Genomic DNA, 23783 nt, shown 5'->3' with positions numbered 1-23783 from the left:
CTATAGTGGCGGAGTGCGTGCATTGGTCCCCCGTTTTTCCCCCTCTCGACTTAATACGCGACATTATTAGGTCTGACAGCACAGTGGTCGGTCTTGAAGGAGAGGATTTGGTCGATAGATGACAGACAGGAAGGCCAGCAATCATGGGCTCTTTTTTTATCAGAATGTACTGTTCGATGCCGTTTATCCCTGATGATAGAAAATTGCTCTGTTGCCAGGACGCTGCTTCTGAAATAGAGGGCAGGAGCAACATTTCCATTTTCCTGTTTGAAAGCCATTGAAATGAATTAGTAAAAAATGAAAAAAAAGAGGAAAAATGAGAAAGAATCCCCTGGTAAACAAAGGACAGCAAACAAAGATACCATTTTCTTTTGCCGAGAATCCACCCTCCTCATTTTACCCCCGGTTTTTTTTCCTCTCCCTGCAGCAAAGTGAGGGTTTTACTTCAACAGTTGCAAATCACATGCTTGGCTTCTAATGCAGTCCAAGGCCTGGGCCTGTACTTCAAAGACAATCATTTATTTCACAACCTCCTGGATTAATTAGAGCGCCTTTTCATCTGTCGCAGAAATTAAGAAAGAATACTTGACAAGGAGGAGCATTAAACAAACTCCTGAAATATTTAATCATTAAGCGCAAATGAACAATAACCTGTGAAAAACTGAATAGGGAAGAATCTTTAAAGCATTTGGACTTGATCACACCTTGTAGCTAAAATTATACGCATGTCGTCAATTACATGTTTGTAATTTGTTATTCTTGAACATTTTGTGTCGAGACATTATGCTTATTATTATCATTATTATTTAGTGGGCTATTTTTCTTGATGTTTATGTTGTTGCTGCATGATGCTATCGCCATAATGACGTTCGTTCATTGTGTTTAAATCTTGTATTTGGTATTATGCTGCAGACAATCTTATTATACGAAGAATACAGATCTTTCTTAACTGAATATAATATAAATCGTATTATAGGAGGTTAAAAAACAAGCATATAATGTCAGGATGGAGGATATTCTTAGCCTCTTGTAAGGATTTTTCGTTATGGTTATATAATTAATTGCAATCTGGGGATTATGTATCGGTGACACAGACAGATCCTGTGGCGAGGCCATCATCAGAACAGATTGGAGGGTCACCGTCTGTGTCCGAGCAGGCAGGTGGTTTAAAAACCTCCACAGTGCTATGAGCGCGCCTCCAGCGCGTGCCACACGCTGCATGGAGCCTGATAGAGAAATAACACTCAAAACACTGGATTATAGTGACCCCTTAAAAAGGGATTTGATAAATTGTGCAAGGATCCTAAATGTCCAACCGTAACCGTGTCAGTCCTTGTAGGAGCATAGTAATTAAGATGCAATTATGGGGACTAAAGTAGCTGGATTATTAATGGGGTCTGGTAGGAACGATACTAATCTCGATTACAAATGCGAGGGATTAAAGGAAATAAATGAAACTTGCTACAAAATTCTTCATTTCACACTACACGTGAATCCTGTAATATCGTAGATCCAAATATATAGTTAAATGCATTATAAGGCCTGTGCGGACTGATGTGAGCACATTTTATGGGATAAGCATAAAGGTGTTAAGTATTGTCTCTGAAGGGTAATAATGACACTGAGATTTAGAATTTGGAGCAGTATCTGATGCATAAATACAACCGCTATCACCATTTAAAATCTCATTTAGACCTGAATCTGAGCTTCAAACGGTTGCAACCCTTCAAACGCAACTAGATGAACCATATAAAAGAGGAATAAACACTGAGAAAGAATACTAAAGTCTCCATGAAGTGCTTTGGCACTGGAGAAAATATAGACTTCTACTGATCTTTTACAGGATTAAACTTTGCTATGAATAGGCCTGTGTGAAAACACTGAACAATCCTGTTCGGTGGGAATATTTTGTAGATAGATCTCTCACAAGAACCCCCCCCCCCCACACACACACACATACATATCCTCAATAAACTAATAAAGTAGTGTGTGTGTGTGTGTGTGTGGCTCTCATGCAGGAATGAATGCCCCACTGAAGGAAGTGCTGCACACAATAGCCAACACTGACTGCAAAATAAAAGGAGCTTGAAATTTAAGAGCACGGTGTGAAACGAAGTGGAAAACAAGTGCAGAGAAAGGGAGTCACACCTGGTGAGCTGTGGTGCGCTGGACGAGATGCTGCTCGTGTTCTCGTGAGCTGTGCTGGGCTGTAGGAGTTTGTCAGGTGATAGCTGTGGACCTTTGTCTGCTGCACCCTATGACACTCCTACCTGAAACTGCATCTCAGATCAGGCTGGGTTTTGGTTGGGCCTTGGGCTCTGCCCTCCTAACACGTCGCTTTGCTCACATGAAGTTGGATTAACAGAGTGCATTTGTGCTAAACCTACATTTTTGCAAAGAGTAGGCCTGCAATCGAATCCTGCCTCCACATTCTTGTCTGGTTATTTTGCATTGAAGATAAGAGAAAAGAAGGAAACATTCGTCTAATGTCTAAAAGTGCAGACATGTCTCATCTAAAGACACAGTAAAAGGTTTTCTTTGTTACACAAGTTAATTATGCAAAATATTAAAGCTGAAAGTTGTTGCTTTTACAAAGATTCTGATTAGAAAACATGTTTAGCAATATTTAACTTAAAAAAACAATGAAGATGTTTTTTTCCTCACAGATCTCACCTGCAACATCATCACCATTAATATTACTATTATTATTAGCCGGCTCTTGATGTTTATTATGGTGCTTCTAATGTTGCTGCTATTATCATAATCATCATCATCATTACATTCATCACTTCTCCAGTTCCTTTTACAGTGTTTAAATCTTGCATTTGCTATCGTACTGCTGCTAAATCCTTACAAATATTTTCATTAAAAAACACCAAAATATAGAATGGGTAGAAAAAAAATGAATATTACATAATTATGTTTATTGTACGATGTTTAGAAAACAAGCAAAGTATGTCAGAATGAGCTGAGCACTACACAGACACATTTAAGATCTCTTTAATAATGCCACAGGATTATATAAACTACATTTAAAGTACTAAACAGACACTAAAGAGGTACGTTGTGATGAACGTATAATGCAGAGGAAAGCCATTTCTAATATTAGGAGGTCTGTCTCACAGCTAAACACTGATAATACAATAATCATCCTTCTTTCAACGGTTCAGAAGAACCACTTTAGCATTTTTGGTCAAAATGAACAATTGAAAAGTAAAAGACAAGCTGCTGTGCCAAGCAGCTTGATAAGAAATATATTGATGAATCAACCAGGGCCATATAAACATCGCTTGAGCCTTGATAATTAAAATATTAGCTTTCTAACAGAATCACATAACTGCATGTGAAACAATTGCACCACGACAGTTCAGGGTCCTCTTAGTTAACAAACCGCAGATCACAGATCAGCGTAATGATTTGGCCAGGAGATCGTGTCCATAGCCAGCCTCATAATATCATAATTATTAATTCGTTGGCTGGAAAGCCCTCAGAGCCTTTATTTTCATTTGCTCTGAACTGTCAGATTCGAGTGGGGAGATTTTTTTAGGACTTTGTCCATTTTAGTGAAGCGAAGGTAGCCAATTATTGCCATCATTGCCCTTGAAAATGCATTACGCCTCACCTGAGGGCTCACTCAATCAAAGAGACTGAAGGGGCGATTAACAGATGACTTCTGACCTTAATCCATCGCAAAATCACCCAAAAGAGCCAAACAGCAATCAACATTTCTCCCTCAGTTTCATGTTGCAAACTTTCTTATTGTTGACATCTAACCTTGGTCATCATCATGGCAGTTCTGGGTTTGGGGCTTTGAACGTGGTTTGGCCACATTCATTCCAAGTTTGTTCAACCTTGAATTTTTTTTGAGTCCATCAAACAGAGCAGTGTGTGAATCTCTCTGATTTTTATGAAAAATGTGTGTCAACAAAAATGTGTAACACTGTACTTTAAGTCCCTCTATTGAGCATTTATTAGCAGTACGTAAACATTTGATAAAAGGTTTATAACACTAGTTGTGAGCAGATATAAGTTAAGTAAAATTATAACCTCTCCTATGAAGATGTAGATCATGTTATTGCAACTGTGTCTACAATATTGTTATTCACTTATATCTGATTACAAACACAATTTTAGCGGGTTAAAATAAATGTTTTATACTGTTTTAAAATGGTAAATATGAGGACTTTGCATAAATTGCTATAGTTAAAGGTCAATTTAGATAATCAAAGAAAAATACTTAAAACTTACTTGAAGCAATATGTTTAAAATTAAACAATTGAAAGGTTTCAAGTAAAAAAATCAAAAAAAAATCAAGAAATAACCATATCTGCATCATTATACTGTACGACCTGCAGTTTTAATCCAATTAAAACAAGCTCACTGTGCCAAGCTTCCTCTGGAGTATTGTCGGTCTGGCATTAGCAGCCTCCTCAGCTGGGGATAGATGAACAAGAGTCAGGTTGGTGACGGCCTCTTCCACCTGAGTAATTAAAATGAGCACAAAGCTAGTTAATATACTGTCATGTTTTTAACAATCATTTCAATCAGCAAACGGTGAAATATATATATTTTTTTCAGGAAATGCTTATGAATAACTTTTGTTTCCTCTTTGTCTCCCTGTTTTCCCCTCTCCAATATCTCTCCCTGGCTTTTCCATCACGCCCACCTTCCTCTCATGCCCCCCCCCCCCCCCCCATGCATGTCCAGCCACTGGTCTCCATCTCTCTCCATATTCCTCTTCATACCCACTCTACCCCTCTCTTCCTCTCCCCCTCAACCTCGCTCCCTCTCCCCTGCCCCACACCTACCCCCCCCCAATAGGTACGCCTCCATCCTCTCTTGGCAGCGCCCTCTCCCCCCCCCCCCCCTCCTCCTCCCTCTCCCTGGTTGGTTTCCACAGCTGTGGTGAGTGAGGGGCAGATGACCGGAGAATTGGCCCCTGGGAGAGCGCTGAGCCATCCTGGTGCTATTAGGCTCGTGGCTAATAATAGGTGTTTCAGACCAGGGGAAGATCAATCAGGGGGAATCATGGGGAATGTTCGGAGCAGCGCTTTTTACACATCGGCCCAGATGGATGAAATTACACTTGTCAGTTTTTAGTTGCATTACTCCCAAATTGGTTGTCTACTCTTTTTTCTCTCTCTCTCCCTCTCCCTCTCTCTCTTCTCTCCTTTCTCTCTCTTTGCCCTCATTCATATGTCAGTGGCCCGCTAAAGGGATTCAGTGGTGAAATCCCTGTCATTTTTGTCTTTTCCCTGTTTAACCCTCAGCCAGCAACTCTGTTGCCTGCATATGCACTTAGAATAAATCAGTTTAAGATCTTGATGACTTGGGCATTGTCCATGTTAAAGGCATGGTGTGTAAGTCTGTATGTGCTTTGTATGTATAATATACATTTTTATTAATTCTCAAACACAATTTATCTGCAACTATTTTGATAATCAATTCATTATGACAATGATTTTTCAAGGCAAAAATTCAAATTTTCCAATTTGCATTTGCTGGTTTTGTCTGTTCCATATCACAGTCAGCTGAATATTTTGGTGTTTTCAGACTGTTGGTCAGACAAAACAACACATTTGAAGATGTCACATTGCACTCTTTTCAATCTAATAGTCTGAAGTCCTCGTTTAGTTCTGAGTGTGAAATAAAGCCTAAGAATTATAATGTGTTTCTAATGTTATGTTGAATTACTCATATTTGTCTTTAAACCAAATTGATAAATGTGTAAAGTATACAGTCATTTTATTGTAATTGCAGAATTGTCTAATGGTGGTGTAAATAAGTCTGTTAGGTACAAATGAAGCCTTTGTGCTGTATCTCACTGATTGAAAACTGAATAAAACACAGCACACAATACTGACTTTCTTTGGTGTTCATTTTAAACATGTATTGATTTATCAAATGACTAAAACTGAACCTGTTGCAGAATTTGTTTTGAAATAATCACATGAACAAAGACTTTCCTGACAAAGGAAACAATGAAAATGATGCTGCAGGTAGAAATCAATTAAGGCTTTAAAGCAATGCAATGCTTCTTTACTATTTCCACCCTAAAACTCATCTTGTGATTGATTGATTTAGACTCAAAAATGTGAAAATGCTTTATTAACGAGGCAGCTCAGAATATGATGGATGAGATGTGGTGATTGAATGACATGAGCTGTGGTGTTTCTGTGCCGTTGCAGGGAAGACAACAAACCCGGTAAAGTGAAACAGGGTTTATGCCTGGCGGTGCATACAGCATAACATCTAAACCCCCTTAAGCTCCTGATGTGTTACATGATAACTAGCACAGCGTGTCAGTCGCAAAGGTGACTAAGGCGGCTGAGAGGGATCATTTTGAGGCAGCCACACAACAGCTATTTGTGTCAGTGATTTCCACTTCTGACTAGATGTTGACAGACTAAAATGTTTAATGTTTACAATGCTTCCCATGCAACTTGTCCTCACATTAGCAATTCCCCCTTGATGTGGCTACCAGCTAAAGCCTCCGGCTCAAAGGGGGGGGGGGGGGGGTATGGTATTGATATATTAAAGTGCTTGCTCCTGTGTAAGACAAGCGGCTACTACAACCTGCCATCAAAACACAAGCATGACAATCACAGCTGAAAGATTGGCTGTATGCAGAAGTAGCTGCTCTGAATGGCTCACTAGGGAGACATTCAACCCCCCCCCCCCTCAACCCCCTCCTTTGGAAATCAATACAGCCCCCAGATGTTGGGGGTCTCCCGGTCCACGGAGCTGCCTTATGCGGAGATGTTCCTCAATGTCTGATTGCACAAGGAGGACTGGAAACAGAAAGGCTTCTTTGACTGAAAGTGCGGTGACCATGGGGGAGGGAACCGGGGCCTCTGTGTGAGAGAGTCTTCTTAGCAACGGGGAGAAAATTAACATTGACATCCTGACTTCCCAGCACAACTCGTCACAGGGCTTCTGCTGGATATTTCCATGGGGCGAGCAAAAAAAAAAGAAAAAAGAAGAGAGATGTTCACAAGCTGATATAAAGACATGCACACTCTCCCCTGCTTGTCTTCCATTTATATTGAAATTAGTTTTTCCCCTCAGCTCGGCTCGTGTGTGGTGAATACAGAGAGTCCTAATGTATGTATTTTGCTCATTTTACTGTGTCTGGCGTTTCCGCGCCTCTCCTCTGTGACTGTGTTTGCCTCCTGCTGTGGTAAACACAACATTGCTATGATAGCACATGCATTTCAGAAAGCTCCAAACACAGCAGAGGAGCCGAAACATTCATTCTCTCTCCCCCTCAATCTCTCCTCCCCCCCCCTCCTTCTCCCTCTGCCTCCGTCAGTCCTCTCCCTCACTTCCAGCCAAGGTATTCAGCTCCCATGATTGCAAACACGCATAATGACAGCATCTCCCGGGGGCCAGCGGAGGTACCCCACTGATGCTGAGAGACTCTATCCTGTCGTCACATTGCAGGGAGTTTGTCGGCAGTGCACAGTGGAGCCTGGTGAGCTTTGGCAAGGCACCGCCAGAAGCTGGGCTGGCTGTTTTTTGTTAATAAAATGAAGTGCAAATTGTGCTGGGCTCGTATGCATTGGAACAGCTCACTGCTTCCTCCCATTACGAGGCCAGGGCGAGCGCCATGGAAGCATAAGCGTGAATACATTATAAAGTAATGAGGAAACATCCAGGAGAGGGTCACGGGGGGCGTCAAGCGGCTCCAGAGGCCTCACCGAGAGCTTTCAGTGTGCTCTGTGATGGATTAGTCATTCGCGTTTGAAGAGCGAGCGAGAGGTGGAGTTCAACAATGTTACACATAGCAACAGTTGCTAAGAGTTGCAGCGAGCGAGGCCTATTCAGTTTGTGAACATGTACAGTTGCTGCTGAGCAGGAATATAGGTGAATAGAGATGGAGCTGTTTTGTGTATCAATGATGACGACAGTGACATTTCCAACAATGCCACATACTATTCATGAAGCATGGAAACGCTGCTAGGAACCATGGGTAGTGGAGGGGATAATGATGTAAACCATTCATACCGTAGCAGCAGAAGAGCGCTTAAGTCAAAAATGTCTCCTGATATTTGGAATTTTGAAGAAAGATTTGCTTTTGTGGGTGTAAAAAAAAAAATGACATCCCAGTTCCTGCCATGGCTGCAGCTGGAGCATGTCGTTCTGAAGAATCCACCCAGAAATACAATTCATACAAGCTTGGTACTTGGAAGGCCTGGAGTACACAAAAAAAAAAATCATGCACATCATTCTGCTCACCAGCAAATCACCCGCCTAGCTGGAATTATCAGGCCCTATTTTAAACCCGACTCTCTTCGATATGTCACAGAAAACGTTTGCAGTGGCACATTTAAGCGAGAAAGCCAGCCCTGAGTGCGTTACACAGACTCTCCCTGTCAATCATGCATCACACAAATGGGTCACATTCTATACATTCCCGTGGGGTGGGTGATGGTAGTGGGGGGGGCTGGTTTGAGCCCAGTGCTTTAGAGACACTTTCGCTTTCTCCACGCCACAAATACCCTCCCATTGGCATTCAGTCTCTGATGAGCCTGCCGAGCCGCAATGGAGTCGCCTGATGGAACGCCATGGCAACGGCCGACACCTGGCAAGAGTTCATCCCACCTCCTCACTCCCTCTCTCCTCCATCATCCCCCTCTCTCTCTCCCCCCCCCCCCCCCCCTCCCCTCCCCAGATGCTGGAACATATTTCCCTCAGACTGACTGAAAGCCCCTGTGAACAAATAATGGGTGCACGCCAGTCTAAATAAAGTGCGGTTTATGAGTTGCGGTCAGAAACGTCTCTCTCTCTCTCTCTCTCTCTCTCTCTCTCTCTCTCTCTCTCTCTTGCTCTCTTTTTAATGTTCTGCACAAAGAAACAGTTGCCAACATTTTTTTCCTTTTTTAGGGGGGGTGGGGGGCATGTGGCTGGTTGGTGATTATACAAAGCCATTTTTTCCTTTCTCACAGCGAGGCACATAGTCAAATAAAAGAGAACGGCTCCACACCATAGTCTGCAAACCCATTTCGTAGAATGGAACAAGGCTCCCAAGCCAAAACAAACCAATGTGTCCCTTTGCCATTTTTCAGCCTCAGCTTTTCAATGATATGTTAGACGTGAGCGTTGAATAAATCTCCGGCAGCAAGCTTCAGCTCGGCTGTGTTATCAATTAATCAAATTAATCAAGTCTGGAGGGAGTTGTGCAAGGCCCTTCCAATTCGGAGAGTAAACCACTGTTTGATGTGAACCACAGAAGTATTAATCACATAAACCATACTTACTGATGATGGAAGATGTTGTTTCAGAGTTCTTCTCACAGAAGTCAGGTTTAGGTCTTTGTTATTAGTATTATATTAAATGAGTAGGTCAACATTTTGGGAATCACGCATATCTTTCCAAGAGGGACCTGAGAAGACCGATATGAATTTCACGTCTTCTATTGAGCCGGAGTCAAAACATGTTTAACCGAGCTTAGACTGGAGACAGCTAGCGTGGCTCTGTCCAAAGTGAGAAAATAAACTTAAAACTCAAAAGTTGACGAACGGGCACATTGTATCATTGTACATTTAACCTGTAAATAAAATGGAAGGACAATGTGTGGTTTCAGGGGGAGGTCTGTGCTGATGCAGTTTGAATCTGACACAAGATTGCCGATAAATGTATCTGCCGAATTTGTCATAACTCAACTACCTCTAACGTTAGCTTGTTACTTAAAGGCTGATAAACAAAGCCTCCTTCGAGGTGCAGTGGCCTCATTTAAACACATTTTTTTTAAAACAGGGAAATAGCATGAGCACCATTGTAAGCACACCGCAGGAGCTATGCATGGCTAACAACACTCCTCCACAAGCTAAGAATTTTACAGCATTTTTAACATATTTGTCATTGGTCTATTGATATATTTTTACTCACTGCAGCCAAGTAGCACCCCTCCAAAGGAATTCAAATTCATTTGTATTTAAACAAAACTTTAGTAAAACTGACAGCCCCAACAGAGACCAAAAGCGAGAGGAGCTGGCCACCTCCACTATAACGTTAAAATGCTATGTGCATATGCAACACATAAACTTGTTGTTCTGTTAAGAAATAGCTCAACCCATCAAAAAAATCAAGATGGCTACTGCTGTAAAGTCAAGGAACGTTTTTTAGGTTTGAACAAGAACATTGGTTTTGATTGGAAATTTTTCTTGCCAGAGCCAAGGAGGTATAAAGTGGAACAGAGAAAACTGGAGAAAAACATTGAATGGTGGCTCATAAAATTATGAGACGGAGTAATAATTTTAAATAGTGTAATGGAGCTATGTTTCATTCCAGTTGGTGATCATGCTGCTCTCACCATAATCACATGCATGCATGCATGCACGCAAGGAAATACCTATTTGCGAGTCTGTTTCGACAGTGCTGTACTAACAATCGCTGCATGAGCCTAACAACTTTCAGCAAGTTTGATATTTGCCTCTAATCCCAGAAACAACAAACAATTGTAACTTGCAGGAAAATGAGCATCTTGTGCGTTGTTATCCTTGTTTAAAACTTTGGAAATGATGGTAAATTTGAACGTAACGTTGTCAAAAAACATGTTTACATCTATTAGTGAATGCTCCACTTTCAGTCTTTTTGTGACAAATTGGGCTTCATGTAATGCGTGTTAAGTGGTTTTGTATAAATACCAGTAGCAGCATACTAACTCCATGTTTATGGACACTTAAGAGGGTCTGGATAATATCTAGAAAGTGTGGCACTTGCTCAAAGAAAGTCAGAAAAATACAAACACTTACTTATGTATCAAAATGTCACAGAAATGTGCGGTTCTGCAAATTCACATTCAAATTTAACCCAATTTAAAAAATTGATGTTTTTCTTTTTGTACAAGGATGTTAACCGTCTTAATCTCAGCTTCATGCTTCAGTTTCACAGCTTCATGTAAGCTAAACTGAGAAGTAGCCATGATATAAGTTGAGGCCTAAGAGGAGCCAGAAGTATTAATGAGCATTAAAAAGCTCTTAAAGTGTAATCATCTCCATGGACCCTCGCTCTGAGGTAATGCCTATCACATGGACCCTGTTGGCACCCTTACTGCAAACCACAACCCACTCTCCTCCAGGCCAAGAATCCAGAAACCAGAACCCTTGAATCGACCAGCTCACACAGCAATACAGGAGCCGTCGTAGATGTGAAAAAAAAGAAGACGATATTTGATGCCTTTTGTACAACAATCTACTCCAAGATATGGTGAGATGTGAGAATTCAACTTAGCGTTAAAGTCATTCATTGGAGGGACACATCTGCTGGTTGTTCATTAATTTGTCTTCGTGGGAACAATTATTAGGTATTTGTTTTGTATAAATGCAATTATCACATTTTTGTCCATTGACTGGGAAAATGAGTGTATTTCACAGGAAAAAAAGACCTTCCCTTCACGCTGCTGAATGGACAGGCTGATGTGAATGACAGGTGTGAAGTGACCAAAGTACTCCATACACAGCCAAAAACAATAGTCTTTGTGTTTGCTGGAGGAAGACAAACATGTGAAAAGAGTTTGCGTGTGACACGCCACATCAGTGTCACACTGAAGGGTCGGACGGCGGATGTTTACTTTTCCTCGAATGGACTACTTTCTGGAATTCTCCTTAAGAGGGAAAGAAATGTAAAAGTGAATACTCCTGTGTTTTACACTGCCAAAAAGAGACTGAAAAAGTAAAACTTTACTTGAAATAGTGGAGGTTGTTTTTAATAAATTGGAAATGTTCAACCCTTTTTTATATGTGGCAGAGATACCAAGCATTTGTAATCCCCTGTGTAATCTAGGCCACTAACCAGCAGTTCTGCGGGTGGCTATAAATCAAGGTAAAGTCTCCTTCAAATACTTCAAGTGCACTGAAGTCATGTTTTCAAGCAATATCATTGTAAGATGCGTGTGCATGTTTCGGTTGGAAAATAAACTGTAATGAGTTTGTGGGGAGATCAACATGAGAATAACAAAAGTTATGGTTTTGAAAATCTCAAGAATAAGGAAACCTCAATTTCAGCTCGGAGTGCATAATTACCTATTAGCATCTGTTAGCACATTTGTCAGGCTGTTATGATCAGTGATTGTCAGCGTACGACTTATGGGTAACCTTTGCTTAGAAACACCGTAATATCTAATCTGAGGTATTCCTCTATCTTAAAACACCTGATATTTATCTATCTGGTATATTGTGATGGAAAACAGCATTTTTATAGGCTACATGCTAACATTACTATTGTAATATCCCAAATAAGAGGTGCTCTTTACTTGTAGATACAGCAAGAATTTGATCTATGCAAATATTACTTGAGTGTCTTTTGTGTTTCAGACATATCCAGGTAATTTTATTCTTGCATGAGCTAACTTTGAGTAATCTCGGTTAGCGCTGTCACTGCTACTGGCTGTCGTTTCTCGCCGGAATTCTGTGTTTTGTGTTAGCTTGCCAAAACCAACAGATGTCTATCAAAGTGGGGTATGTAGTTTAACAACTATTTGTTTTACAGCAAATTGCTTTATTTCTAAATACTAATGCCCATATATATGGACAGATGTTGAAGTGATTGCACACTCCATCACATATTACTCGCATACACAGCGTACTCTTTGTCTGTCTGAGAATTCAATTTATTGCTCATAATTTAGATTAGATAATGGTGCAGATTAATATATATTTAGATTGTCTTTTTTAGTATTTACATTTTTATTTATGTTATTGATTTGCCTATATTCTGTCTTTACTTTATTATTATAATTCTGAAATAAAGGCATCATTTGATTTGTTGACCAAAATGTGACAATTGTTATAACAAAAAATTCTAGAAAATTATTACAAGAATAATATATATAATATATAATGCCATATATAAGTCATTATGGCAATGAGCATCCTCTATTGTAAACAGGGAACTGTTTGTACTGTGGCTGACCACACACTCTAACCCTTCTGAAGAAATAAGTATGTGTAGGGGAATACAGAAATCCAGCGCACATTGATACCAAAGTTCTTTTCACTTGTAAAATACGTCAACACCTACTGGGTGTAACTAATTCTCGTCACAGCAACAGTTACAGTAACACCAGCTCACACTACCTCTGGGATTTATTGGCTTTCAGTGCAAAATTAAACAAGTCTGCTTTTACATAACCACCTCAAAATGGTCATCGTAAATTATCACATGCTTCTAAAGTGTGTAACAGTGTTGTACCTCTGCTGTAAGAGGAATCATGTACAGCAAGCAGGAGGGGACAAACATCACTCTGTCCTCTTGATTACAACAAATAAATACTACTGGGAGAGGGATATGTCTTCCATGAGAGTGCACAAGGAGCACAACACTAGAATGTATTTATATGAATTGGAGCAAAGAAACTCGAAATGTCAAACTCTTCGTGAGCAGCATGGTGCGATGGTTAGTTACAGAACATTTTCTGACTCTCTCATTCAAACTTTGTTTTACAGTGCTGACACGCAACCAATGACGAGCAGCTAAAATGCTGCCTAATAAATATCGCCTTCGTTTTTATGCCTGCTTTGAGGTAGCCCTAATTAACCAGGCGCTACATGCACTCCCCAGTGACATATGTCCCAGCCCGAGCCAAAAATAACACAGCCCGAGGAGTAGAAGGTGTGTGCTTTGTTGTGAGTCTAAGTTGCATGCAAAGGTATCTGTGTTACACACTGTGTGTGTGTGTGTGTGTGTGTGTGTGTTTGTCTCTCTGTGCTACTTGTGTGAGAGAGAAAAAATGTTCCAAGGGCCACAGTCTCTCAGATTTTCAATTTGAGTGTGTCTGCACATTTGCATTAAGAGTGCAGGCCTGGTGCTCTGGTGGAATCTCCCAGAGGAGTGCTTCAGAGGCCGAGGCCCTCGGGCGATGAGAAAAGCCTCCTTCCATGTGAGTGAGGACGGGGCACAGCCACCTGTGAGAGGCATGGAGGGGGAGGGAGGAAGGGATATGGTGATAAATGAAATAAAGACAGAGGAGGAAAGAGGAATATTTCATCCGCATTCAATTTGTTAGTTCATCCACACATATGGATGCCTGTCACTGTGATTTGCAGAGGTGGAGGTGAAGCTGTGGTAGATTCTTGTAACGACTGAGCAGGTCCTATAAACCCTATCAACTGTGCAGTGAGGTGAGGGGCTTCTGCACATAAAGAGCAGTGTGTGTGTGTGTGTGTGTGTGTGTGTGTTTGTGTGTGTGTCTACACATCTGTAACAACCTTTCTGCTAAATGGCTGTTTGCTCTGCATCTCTTCAAGCTCCTTCTTCTCACCTCAGTTTCTTTCTTTAAAGAATGACGGCCTGCTTGACTTAACCTCAGTTTTTAACCTTGTGCATCCGTGAATATGACAGAGAAACACCGAAAAGTTGTAAACATAAAGCATCGTACCTATAGTGGCCAATATTCTGGATGTTTGAGGCAAAGCTAATGTGACAGGTACACGTACCACAGTGAAGTGAACACTGAGTCGACATTAAACAGAAAAAAGGTGAGCATTTCTGGGCTCCGGAGAAGTTTTATGTTAAACCTTTATGGTTAAATACTAAATAATACAAACAATACCCATACAATGTGTTTTGTTGCCAAATATTGGTCTTTTAAAATGCCGATGTCCACGTTTTTCACCTGACTTCCTAATAAGCTGCTGGCTGGAGAGCCAAAACAATGAGCTGAAGGGAGTTAAAATGCTGTGTAGATTTTAGGGGGAAAGTCATTTTTTTCGTTTCATACTATTTGTTTTTATGTAACTACTGATTTCAATGAATTTGAGAGTAATGACAGAAAACTTTATTGGAAAATGGTTGAAATATAAACATCATCAATTCAAATATGCCCAGTTCCTATAATTAATTTGAACTCTGCACTGTTAGATTAATATGCTCTATTGAATCCAAACCCAACCATCCACCACTAACCCAAGAGCCAAGAGTTAGAGAGCTGATCCTGTTAATCCAAGAGTGATAATTGCTTGCATCAAGTCTCGACACAAAAGTGTGGTTTCAAGACAGAGCTGTTTCTTATACGTCACCAACCCCCCCAAAAAATAATAATCCACATTTGCACCTATTAGAGTTCAAGCTGAGCTTTAGACCCAAAAACATTAACCGCATTTTTTGTAGCCAAGAGCTAATTGATATTTTTCCACAAACAGCATCCAATGAAGTTCTCTAATGGCCTTAAATCGTAATCATTGCAGTTGCTCTAGACTAGACATGACATCATGGCAACAGGTAGCCCAGTTTGTTCCACGGGTCTTTAATCATCAAGATTGCCATCATAATGGCTGAGTGGGCCACTGGTTCACAAAAGAAGGCCTCTCTGTGTGGAGGAGTCAGATAAAGGTATGTCTCCGCTTCAAACAGTCTGGAAAAAGAAATGAGGAGAACAGTGTTTCCTTTATTTTGATGATCTCGGATAAGATGATACTCCCAAACCGTTCCGTTTATGAATACCTGGAAGTTGCAGCAATCAACCAAAATGGAAATGAACATAACAGAATGAAGATGCTTTGGTGCAGTGCAATGGACTAAGCAACCACAGATGGCTCTCAGATTTTGTACAATCAACTGTTATAGATTCAAACCATCATCAATGACCAGACAGACCTCTGCCAAAACACTATCAAGTCCCTGTCAACACATTCACTGCACCCCTTCCTGTTTTCTTTCTCCTCTTCCCTTCTCTTCTCCTTATCCCTGTATGTTGGATGCCTCAGTGTCAGCCACACCAGTTATTCCCCTAATCCTAAACAGATTGGCTTCCGCCACAGAAGAAAACCCTCAGTCTGGCCGTCTCCTCGGCGCTTGCTCCGCAGAAACCCCATTAATCGGCAGCACATGGCGATAGGTTATGGAATGGATTACGGGCCTTGCAACGTATGTGGTCCGCAGGCTGCTTCGATGGTTGCATGGTGGTGTTCAGGGACACACTCCCTAATGAGGAGACAGAATTGATCGTTGCTGTTCTCACTTTTACAGCCGCCCCAACCAAAGGGGGAGGGGGGGACAGTTGTCAGTCATTCTTAATAGTTGCTCCCCTCAACAGCGGAGTCAATGGCTTTCTCCCTGATGTGAACACTGCATAGAAACTCATGCGGCGGGTTGAACGTGTAATTATCAAACTTGGAGCTGCTTATTAAGATGAGAAAGAGGACAGGGCGATTGTGTTTCTTTTATTTTTTGTTCCTCTGCACAATAGACTAAGTGGAGGGCTGTGAAATCATGGCTAGGAAGAAGGATCTGAGAGGAGGAGGACAAGGGAGGGAGAGGGAGGGGGCAGCGGGAGAGAGAGACATGGGGAGAATGAGATAAAGGAGACAGAGACAATCAACCACACACACACACACACACACACACACACACACACACACACACACACAACAGTCACAGAACATAATAGTGAGGTAACCACAGTTGTCTTTTTTCTACTGCTGTGCCAGTAGGTGGTATGTGTGAACAAGTATGTGTGTACGTGTACCTCTTTAAGGGGTGGGTGAGGTCTCAGAAACACAGCTGCAAGGCCTGCTCTGCCTCTGTCATTTGTACAGCACTAGTCTGCCAAGGGTGAAAAGTGACCAAAATTATCCAAGAATCCAGGGTTAACGGTGTGTGTGTGTGTGTCCTAATTCAGGAGGAAAGGGTGAAAATTACACCTCTGCACACATGTCCAGAGAGTGGATCATACACCGAGTGGTTGCAAAGCCTTCTGAAAGGGGGAGACAGTGTGTGAGGGTATTTGTGTGTCTGTGTGTGTGTGTGTGTGTGTGTAGAAGAGGGGTTGTTTTATGGATCAATGTCACTTTGTTCATTTGTTTGTTTGTCAACATGATATATCAGATTTTGACCTAATATGTGAGAGAGATGGATCTCACAACTCTAGCATTTAAAAAAGAAAATATCTATATCACTGTTTACAGACTGCTAATTACCAAATTAAACACAGCACAGGAATTTGACACAGTATATCGGGGGTTCACATGTCGTGTCTCACGTGTTTTTAGGTCTTGGTTCAAGTAAGATACAAGATTGGGAGCATTTCGATTGCCTCTCAACGGCTCTCAACATGTTGACGACGAGCCAGCGGCCCACAGCTAATGGTGCTAACAAGCTAAAAAATGCAAACCACGGCGAAACTGCTGACAGACCAAACAGTTTTTACCTGAGGAGGAACCAGACTGTGGGAGCTTCCACGACGATGCTGTCGGTTGGGACGCTTTATCAGCTGTGAAACACAGTTGGAGAGCAGTGCAGGACAGAGGATGTCAAAGGATGCATTATAAAAGCATGCACTAAAAGCTCAGATAACAACACCAACACAGAAGGGGAGTGACTTCATTCTCTGCTCAGGTAGACATTACTCCACTATATCTTATATAATAGTTGTTTGTAGCTATATTAATGCATGTTAAATACATCTCCTTTAACATTAGGGATGGTTGCGGTTTTGGTTATACATTGAAAAGTCAATGACTCCTGTCTCAAGCTCAAAGATGTTAATATTTTCAATATTAAAACACAATCTTTCCCACACCTTAACCTTGAAGAGCTTTGAGTTGCCAAAACATAGCAAAAAAATCTCAATCATGCTTTAGTTACTAGGGGAGGATACCTTAGGAAAAATACATAAAATACATTGTCGGTGAATGTTTACTAAGAACATTTAGTGTGTTAAAGTGACTTTCCAATTAATTTAGCTGTTTAGTAATTTGTGATGTTTCCCAACACAGCTCACATAAATTTAGTTTTAATTATATTTCATCGAATTAGGGTGTCGACTGCTGTATGCGCAAGCACTCGTGACTGGCCATTATGTCTGTGTGTGTGTGTGTGTGTGTGTGTGTGTAGGCCGATGTCTGCGCATGTATGGCTGTAAACAATGGGACTGGTTCATAGACGCCACTACAAGCGGCCCAAGGCCAGAAGGACGTTGGCCCATCAACAGCTCATACAGACTGGCTTCTTGCCCATTATCTTCCCCCAACCAGCCAGCCAGAACTACTCTGTGTTCTGTGGCCTTTTACAAAGGCTAATGAATAGACTCAGTAGCAAAACATGAGGATGCCTAAAAGGACATTCTGGGCATAACACAACTGTGACAGGACTGTCTACTCACCAAGTAGTTGAGAGGTAGATGTGTCCTCACACCTTTTGGACGGTGTATGTACAGATCAGATATATGTCCTCATGCTCATAGTTTAAAAATGACAGGTGAAAATACTTGAAGAGATGAACCCCTCTTTGCAGATGATAGTCCTCTTTTATTTTGAAGTAACACACTCATTTGACACATCAACAGGAAGACGAACAGGACAGTATTTGACAGATGAACATGCAAAGTTTCTAGAATAAAAGCAGTGATGTTCCCAACGCTTTTGCCCTTTAGTGTCAAGCAATCAGACATGATTCAGGTTGCTGTAGTTTTTAATTTCCTTTGATTTCGTTACTGTCCAAAATCAGCTGGATTTTATTTCATTAGAGCTAGGGGCTAACCTCTTCACAGTGCGGCTGTGTACAGCGTGCAGTGCTACTGATGATATTACCTAGTATGTGTTTTTTAAAAATGCTTATTATTCTGCGGATGTTCACATAATGGAAGAGAAGAGGTGTTTCACTGAACAGGTCAACTCAAAGTTACATCATTCTAAACTCCTTAGCATCTCTTCACAGAGTTAAAAGCATTTTAAAAAGTGTGCACTCTATTATATGAGAGGATTTTTGGGAAACTACTGTAAAACACCTGCATGCACGTGGTTGGGTTTGAGTGTCGTGGGAATATTGATTCTGCAGCCTTGTAAAAGAAGTTGCCAGTGATTTATTTTTATTTGTTTGTAATGATTGGTGTTCTTTTAAGAACACCATAAATGTTGACATTTGTTGATATATGTTGTCTTTCAATACTTTTTTTTTTCATGAAAGACCTTTTCATGGGAAATTCACTGACATCAAGTGTTTTGTCGACTGCTACAGAGCAAGTATGTTGATGTTGATTAATTGACTCATTCTAGATCAAAAGACCAGGTTATCCTCTCCAACAATCTTTTTTGGCAGGTGGGTGAGTCCCATTGCTAATAATTAACTATAATCTTACTTTAAAATTAGTTTTAGGAAAATCGCATTTTCTTGCAATGATGGCGGAAAGCATCCCGTGCGACCCTGAACTGCCCTGCGTTTACCCTTTGCGTGTGTCGAGATCGGAGAACCTCCCACACAATCCCAGACTGCCTTGCTCCTGATCAAAGGTGCAGCATGTTATTCAGAGAGCCTGGAACTATGATAAAGGGGCTCCTGTTACAATAAGTGGGAAGTTGTACTTTCTTCATCGGTACCCCTCCACCATCCTCGTCTTATAGTCGCGTTGATCGGACGATTGTGGGCATGAGAGCGTCGGCTCTGACCTGTGTTTGACAGTAATTATCGCGCCTTGACCCCAGGCTTTTTTGTCAAAGTGATGACGACCCTGCATGTATTTTGATGAGACATGACTAAGCAAGATCCAATGCAGATGCCTGGGTGATAAGATGTACAACACATCATTTGTATGATTAGTAACAAAATGGTTAAACAGTTAGGGTTTAACCGTAGACTTTCACTAACCTAACCCTTGTGGTTCCGCTCTCTATCTTTACCTCTGTAGACTGTAGGCCTCTTTAAACCAGCAGCTGCACTTTCAAATCTCTTATCCCAGTATGCATGTATGGGAACTTGTCCTTTTTCCCCCTGCAGTTCCCCCTCCTTGCATCCCCCCATCCACTTCCTGCTATCTCCAGGGCCAATCTAAAGCTGCGCTATTACGAGTCCTGTACTCGGTGTGTTGGCGGCCGATTTAGAACATCAACACCATCAATCAACCCGCCGATGGGGCCAACCAGCTGGCTGAACCGTCCTGTCCCACTGCCGGACAATTTGTCATATGCCGAGGCCAAGTTGCGTTCATGTAACTACACCCAAACCTTTCTCCTCTCTGTCTCCCCCCTCGCTAAAAAACCTTTTCTTGATGACTTTTTGACTTGCCCTTTCATCTACTTCCTTGAAGTCTCGGCATCTTGACTCACTAAGGCCTCTTTCCCAAAAGCTTTACAATTGTTTTCTTTCTGTCACCTCATATGAGGATAATAAACACTTATAGACATCCACAGGACAAGGCTCACTTTGGTTTCTCTTGACTGACGGTTTTGTTTCTGTTCACAGACGGTTTAATTCACTGTTTTTTGCAATTAGTTTTGGTGGAAAAAGCTGAGCATTGGCCATTACAAATGTTTCCCCTTTTGCTTTATGTGGTTTGCTGAGGTGGGTCATTATGAACCAAAATATATGGCCAACATATAAACAAACAAATAAACATGCAATGGAGAAACCATGAGTCATTGTCCTATAAAACACTGGATATGGCTATCCTGCTCACTTTAACTACAAAAATATTTGATTTTATGCATTTTTCCTGTATACTTGAGCGATAATAATAGAGTGGAACAGACTTTATATGTTCATAAAGGTCGTAGACATGGTCGATTAAAGGGGAGGTTTTTCACAAACTGATAAAATGAATCAAGATTTATGTTCTAAATTTAGGTCATCAACTAATATGCAAAAAAGAAGACACTGGCTTTTTTTTAGATTAAATTACTTTTTGGTTAAAAATAATAAGAAATCTGTATTACTGCAGCTATACATTTGATAAATGGCTTTCATAAATTCCCTTTAACAATGATGTCATAGATTCCTCATCACCCCAGCTTCTAACACACACACACACACACACACTGTCAGACACACACACTTCCCCTCGTAATTGCTCAGTGTTCACTGCTTTGCCTTATTACTTGGTCGCTCTCACTCTCCAGGCCAGCTGAGAGGCCCCTGGGGGCACTGTGGGGGCCTTAGAGTTGTCCAAACACCCCAAATGAAGGTCTGGGGAAGTTCCTTGCTCTTTTGTCTCTGCCGTCTCTTCCAGGGAAACAAGTGCAGCACAGTGCGCAGACTTGGTAGTGTGTCTGCCGGGGTCATGATATGGCTGCTTGGCGGTGCCTCGCAGTCACGCTACCATTTCTCCTCTCAGCACCCCACTGCCCTGACCAGCCAGACAGATGGCCCCAGCTGCACAACTGGCTGCCCTTTACCAGTTCAATCAGCCAAGGTCACCAACAATCAACCAGTGATGATGCACATCTGTGTCTGCGTGTGCGGGCAGAAAGGTATCGAGCAGCATGCCTCCTCTGAATTCTTGAAATAAAATGGTAATGTGTCTCCTACTACACACATACACCCTATTGTTGCCATCTATAGAGAGCTGTGTTAAATGTAGATGATCAACTTTCAAGTGTGTGCAAAGGATTAACAAGAGTCTGCAACAAATCACAGGCGACAGTGAAAATTATTTCTGCTAAACAGAACCATACATCAAAACTGGCTGGCTTTTTTCATGGTTGCACGCAACTTTATTTGCCTGTAAATAATTTTCCAACATCCCATTCAAGAATTGGAGCGTTTGATTTCAGTTTTATGAGAGCATGTTTTACAAATGCTACGCTGGCCAAGAGAAACTGTACCTGGCAGTAATACTGAAAAAGGCTTTCCTCACCTTCTCTCGGTATTAATGAGCCCAGACACAGCTCGGATCCCGAGCCGGAGTAGATTACATACAGTGCGAGGCAGTTGCCAAACAAATTGCATGACAAACATTGGTGCAAATGGATTCCATCACATTAAACACAGTCTGATTACAACAATTGATGTTTAGAAATCAAAGTCGAAAAATGTATAGCAACATTATAAAAACGTTCCTGGCATTGTGACGAATGTGATGTTTTTTGCATGTAATCACATACTTGTGTGGTGTTCTTTGGATACCTAGAAGAAGAATGTGTTGAGGGGTATGGGGGGAGCGATTGGAGTGAAATTATAACAAGCATAAATTGGACCCTTGGCATTGGCCTTTCTTTGAAAAGTCTTAATGACAAATCACCACTTTCCCTTTCACCTCCCAGTGTTTCATCTGGGCTATACCCAGGGTGCTCTGCTCCCATCCTGAGCGCCACATCATTGGCTGAGCCGTTTGAGCCGTGCCCATGGCCATATTCTCAAGAAAACATTTTTTGGTTTTATGCCTGCCTGAACTTCTGTGCTAAACTGACATTTACTGTTACCGCTGGCTGTTACCGCAATTTGAAAATGCAGACGGGCAAAAGTATGTGGGAACTGTGGTGATTTTGTTGTGGTGCGAGGATTGATTCTGTGTCATTAATACCCCTTGCAGACATTATTACTTAAAAGATATATCATACATGTCTCAAACTATTTCTTACTCCTCCAATTTGTATGTGAATGAGAACCAAACTAAGGAAACTTTAGAAAACTTATACATATGTGGAGTATATTGTATTCTTTACTCTCTGCTTAATTTGAGATGTTTATTTTGTATTTCCCCCCCCTGAAACTTGTGAAATTGACGATGAACAGACACACTGTGCATCTTTGTTTCAAAAGTCATCGAAGGAGAAGAAACAATTAAGAAACACTAATGACTTTAACAAAGGGGGGGGGAGTTCAATGCCTACTCTTGCATACCTTCCTCTCTGTTTTATCATTAACTTCCCCCAATACAAATAGCAATACCTGAAGGGAATTTAAATTGATACCAAGGGGGTAGGTAAAGTTAACAAGGAATGAGAATGCCTAATTAATATTTTAGACTTCATATTATCCTATCTTGTGGACAAAGTGGATTGTTAACATTCAAATTCAAAACACACAGGATGGTTTCCTGGTTGTTTTCATAAAGTGGTAATAATTACATCTTTTTACCTGACCAGGCTAAACAAACACACAACCTTTAACCCTAGTGCAGAAGAGTGGATTGTGTCCCATTCACAACATGAAACCACAGTCAGACCTCCAGACCTGACTGATGGCTGCGCGATGCCAAAGCTAAATCCAAGCCCAGGTGACCACCAGCGGTCCCTGTCTGCAGCCCTCGTCTTGAGGGTCTAACTACTTAATAAGTGGCTGTCCCAGGTTTCCTGGACATAGTCCAGACCCACAGAGGCCCCCTTCGAACGGACGCCCAAAAGCATAAGGAGGGCTTCATTTATCAATCAGACCAATCATATACTTTTCCGGGGCTAGGGACGGCCACATGTTGGGGATTAGGCACACGGAATTCAGTGCAACCAAATTGTGGAGGGTTAGTCAGTTGGAGATTATAGCAAATCAACAATGAAAAGAGTTGGATTACACTACAGTTGCTGGATCGATGTGCAGTGGGTATCGCCTATCAATGTAAATTCAAGACACATGATACAAATGACAGTATTGGGTAATGCTAAATTAGCTAAGATGCTAAGCTATTGTAACAGTAGCACAAAGTCCGCAAACTGACCTTAGACAGCAATATTTATATCTAAAGTCTGCTAACGTTAGCCACCAAAAGATACTTATACCAGACTAAATAAGGCAATGGTTCATTTTATTCCTTATGAGGACAACTTTCCATTTGTAAGAGGAAGAGTTGGTTATTTATTTTCTAAAAAGTAAAAGAGTCTGCCATTAAGCATTTAGAAGATTGTATGTAGACGGATATATGTGGCAGAATAAATTCCAAACTCATTTGCAGTTTAATTAACATGATCAGATGTTTGCAGACGGACACTGACCGTGCACGTTTCTCCCGCCACATCCTCGGCATCACGGAGTAGATAATTATTGTTACCCAACCAACACCCAAGCCGTGAGCCGTGCAACTGATTGCGAAGCCGACGGAGAGAGCCGTCAATGTCACCTCTGGCATGTTGTGTCAC

This window comes from Anarrhichthys ocellatus, unplaced genomic scaffold (assembly GCF_004355925.1).
Source record: "Anarrhichthys ocellatus isolate YVR2014 unplaced genomic scaffold, GSC_Weel_1.0 scaffold14, whole genome shotgun sequence".
NCBI lineage: Eukaryota > Metazoa > Chordata > Actinopteri > Perciformes > Anarhichadidae > Anarrhichthys > Anarrhichthys ocellatus.
Note: the sequence above shows the minus strand (reverse complement) of the source record.